This window comes from Arachis ipaensis, chromosome B10 (genome assembly GCF_059453495.1).
Source record: "Arachis ipaensis isolate K30076 ecotype BB chromosome B10, ASM5945349v1, whole genome shotgun sequence".
NCBI lineage: Eukaryota > Viridiplantae > Streptophyta > Magnoliopsida > Fabales > Fabaceae > Arachis > Arachis ipaensis.
This window is the reverse complement of record NC_142435.1, coordinates 71,267,072-71,271,399: the sequence shown is the minus strand read 5'-3', so window position 1 is coordinate 71,271,399 and position 4,328 is coordinate 71,267,072. Positions and strand designations below refer to the sequence as shown.

Sequence of the window (4,328 nt, the reverse complement as noted above, 5' to 3'; positions counted from 1 at the left end):
CGATGACAGCTGGAGTATAATCTCTTAGGTCTCTGATCCACGGATTTGACTCGCCTCTCCTGACAACAGAGCATTCGAATCCATGAAATTAGAACCTTCGTGGTAGAGGCTAGAACCAATTGGCAGCATTCCTGAGATTTGGAAAGTCTAAACCTTGTCTGTGGTATTTGGTATGCGAAATTGTTACTCATTTTAGGTTGTAAAATTATTTGTTCGTTCTTTCCCTGGCAATGGCGCCAAAAACGGGTGCACAGAACCATGGTCTAAACATAACTTCACAACTTCGCATAACTAACCAGCAAGTGCACTGGGTCGTCTAAGTAATAAAACCTTACGTGAGTAAGGGTCGATCCCACGGAGATTGTTGGTATGAAGCAAGCTATGGTCATCTTGTAAATCTCAGTCAGGCGGATCTCAAATGGTTATGGAGTTTTCGAATAATAAAACGTGATCACAGGATCAAAAATACAATCCAGGATCTTCCAAAGATGTCTAATACAATAGTAAAAAGTCCTATTTATACTAAACTAGTTACTAGGGTTTACAGAAGTAAGTAATTGATGCATAAATCCACTTCCGGGGCCCACTTGGTGTGTGCTTGGGCTGATCTTGAAGTTTACACGTGTAGAGGCTTCTTTTGGAGTTGAACGCCAGGTTGTAACGTATTTCTGGCATTCAACTCTGGCTCGTGACATGTTTCTGGCGTTTAACTCCAGACTGCAGCGTAGAACTGGCGTTCAACGCCCTTTTGTATCATTTAATCTCGGCCAAAGTATGGACTATTATATAGTTTTGGAAAGCCCTGGATGTCTACTTTCCAACGCAATTAGAAGCGCACCATTTTGAGTTCTGTAGCTCCAGAAAATCCACTTTGAGTGCAGGGAGGTCAGAATCCAACAGCATCAGTAGTCCTTCTTCAACCTCTGAATCTAATTTTTGCTCAAGTCCCTCAATTTCAGCCAGAAAATTCCTGAAATCATAGAAAAACATACAAACTCATAGAAAAGTCTAGAAATGTGAATTTAACATAAAAACTAATAAAAACATCCCTAAAAGTAACTAGATCCTACTAAAAACATACTAAAAATAATGCCAAAAAGCGTATAAATTATCCGCTCATCAGTATTCCGAGTAGGATCTGGGACGGGATGACTGTGACGAGCTTCAAACTCACGAATATTGGGCACAGTGACAGTTTGCAAAAGGATAGAGAGATCCTATTCCGACACAAGTGAGAACCGACAGATGATTAGCCGTGCGGTAGTTGTGCCTGGTATTTTTCATCCGAGACGAGAGATCCGATAGTTGATTAGCCGTACAGAAACTGTACCTGGACCATGTTCACCGAGAGAACGGATGGTAGCCATTGACAATGGTGATCCACCAACATACAACTTGCCATGGAAGGGAGCACGCATGATTGGATGAAGACAACAGGAAAGTAGAGGTTTAGAAGCAACAAAGCATCTCCAAACGCTTATTTGAAATTCCCACCAATGAATTACATAAGTATCTTTATTTTAATTTATGTTTTATTTATCTTTCAATTATCAAAACTCATAACTAATTGAATTCGCCTGACTAAGATTTACAGGATGACGATAGCTTGCTTCAAGCCGGCAATCTCTGTGGGATCGACCCTTACTCGCGTAAGGTTTTATTACTTGGACGACCCAATGCACTTGCTGGTTAGTTGTACCAGAGTTGTGAAAAGTGTGATCACAATTTTGTGCACCAAGTTTTTGGCGCCGTTGCCGGGGATTGTTCAAGTTTGAACAACTGACGGTTCATCTTGTTGCTTAGATTGGGTAATTTTATTTTATGTTTAAGCTTTTTATTTTTATTTTCGAAAAAAAAATTTCATAAAATCATAAAAACCAAGAAAAAATTTTGTGTTTCTTGTTTGAGTCTTGTGTCAAATTTTAAGTTTGGTGTCAACTGCATTTTTTTTAATTTAATTTTCTTAAAATTTTTGAAATTTCTTGCATTATGTTCTTCATGATCTTCAAGTTGTTCTTGATGATTTTCTTTGTTTGATCTTTACATTTTCTTGTTTTATGTCTTTTCTTATTTTTCATATGCATTTTCAAATTGTTAGTGTCCCTGGTACAAAAGTTCTTATGTTTGGTGTCTTGCATGTCTTTCTTTTCTTAAAAATTTTCAAAAATATATACTCGATGTTCATCTTGACATTCAAAGTGTTCTTGCATGCATTATTTGTTTTGATCTTAAATTTTTATGTTTTGTTTCATTTTGTTGTTTTTCTCTCTCCTCATTAAAAATTCAAAAGTCAAAAAAAAAATATATCTTCCTTATTCTTCTCATAATTTTCGAAATTTTGAGTTGACTTGGTCAAAAATTTTTAAAATTTAGTTGTTTCTTGTTAGTCAAGTCAAAATTTCAATTTAAAAACTTTATCTTTTCAAATCTTTTTCAAAATCAATTCTTTTTCATTTTTTTATGATTTTCGAATTTCATTCTTAAAATTTTTCAAAATCTTTTTCATTTTTCTTTTAATGTTTTCGAAAATTTTAAAATTAATTTTCAAAATCTTTTTCTTAATTTTATTTCATAATTTTCGAAATTATTGCTAACATTTAATGTTTTGATTCAAAAATTTTAAGTTTGTTACTTTCTTGTTAAGAAAGATTTAATCTTTAAATTCTAGAATCATATCTTTTAGTTTCTTGTTAGTCAAGTCATCAACTTTAATTTTAAAAATCAAATCTTTTTAATTTTTTTCAATTCTTTTTCAAAATAAATTTCAATCATATCTTTTTAAAATTTTAATTTCAAAATCTTTTTCTAACTTCTTATCTTTTCAAAATTTACTTTCAAACCTTTTCAACTAATTACTTGATTTGTTTGTTTTAATTTTAAAAATTTACTATTTCTTATCTTTTCAAAACCACCTAACTACTTTTTCACTTCTCATTTTCGAAAACAACTAACCACTTTTTCAAAATTCTTTTTAATTAACTAATTATTTTAAATTCTAATTTTATTTTATTTCTTTTAATGTTTTTTATCACTAAATAAATAATTAAAATAAAAACAAAAATATTTTTTTCTTTTATTCTACTTAAAAAAAATTTTGAATACTCTCTCTCTCTCTCTCTCTCATATCTTTCTATTTATTTATTTAATTACTAAGACTTCTCTTCTACTCATAATTCGAACTCCTCTCTCTTCTCTCTGTTCGAATTACTCATCTCCTCTCTCTTCTTATTCTTCTATTCTTCTATTCTGATACTCACATAAAGGAATCTCTATACTGTGACATAGAGGATTCCCATTTTCTCTTTATTCTCTTCTTTTTCATATGAGCAGGAACAAGGATAAGGACATTCTTGTTGAAGCTGATCCTGAACTTGAAAGGACTCTGAAGAGGAAGCTAAGAGAAGCTAAAGCACAACACTCCGAAGAGGACCTTACAGAAAATTTCAAAAAAGAAGCAGACATGGCAGCCGAACCCAACAACAATGGTGGAGATGCAAGAAAGATGCTTGGTGACTTTACTGCACCAACTTCCAACTTCTATGGAAGAAGCATCTCAATTCCTGCAATTGGAGCAAACAACTTTGAGCTTAAGCCTCAATTAGTTTCTCTAACGCAGCAGAATTGCAAGTTTCATGGACTTCCATTGGAAGATCATCATCAGTTCTTAGTTGAATTCTTACAAATCTGTGACACTGTTAAAACCAATGGGGTTAATTCCGAGGTCTACAGACTTCTGCTTTTCCCTTTTACTGTAAGAGACAGAGCTAGGATATGGTTAGACTCACAACCTAAAGAAAGCTTGAACTCTTAGGAAAAGTTGGTCAATACTTTCTTGGCCAAAATTTTTCCACCTCAAAGGATGAGCAAGCTTAGAGTGGAAGTCTAGACCTTCAGACAGAAGGAAGGTGAATCCCTCTATGAAGCTTGGAAAAGATACAAGCAATTGATCAGAAGGTGTCCTTCTGACATGCTTTCAGAATGGAGCATCTTAGGTATATTATATGATGGTCTGTCTGAATTGTCCAACATGTCATTGGACCACTGTGTTGGTGGATCTCTTCATTTGGCGAAAACACCTGCAGAAGCCCAGGAACTCATTAAAGTGGTTGCAAATAACCAGTTCATGTATACTTCTAAAAGAAATCCTGTGAATAATGTGATGACTCAAAAGAAAGGAGTTCTTGAGATTGATACTCTGAATGCCATATTGGCTCAGAATAAAATATTGACTCAGCAAGTCAATGTGATTTCTCAGAATCTGACTGGATTGCAAGTTGCATCCGGTAGTACTAAAGAAGCCTCCTCTGAAGGAGAAACTTATAACCCTG

General features: G+C 34.0%; 1 non-coding gene across 1 annotated transcript; it reads right to left on the bottom strand.

Moving 5' to 3' along the window:
* Nucleotides 1–3,865: 3,865 nt before the first annotated feature.
* Nucleotides 3,866–3,973, bottom strand: LOC148580373 (small nucleolar RNA R71). Its single transcript, XR_015896693.1, has one exon. It is a non-coding gene; the product is annotated as a small nucleolar RNA R71 (small nucleolar RNA).
* Nucleotides 3,974–4,328: the final 355 nt, after the last annotated feature.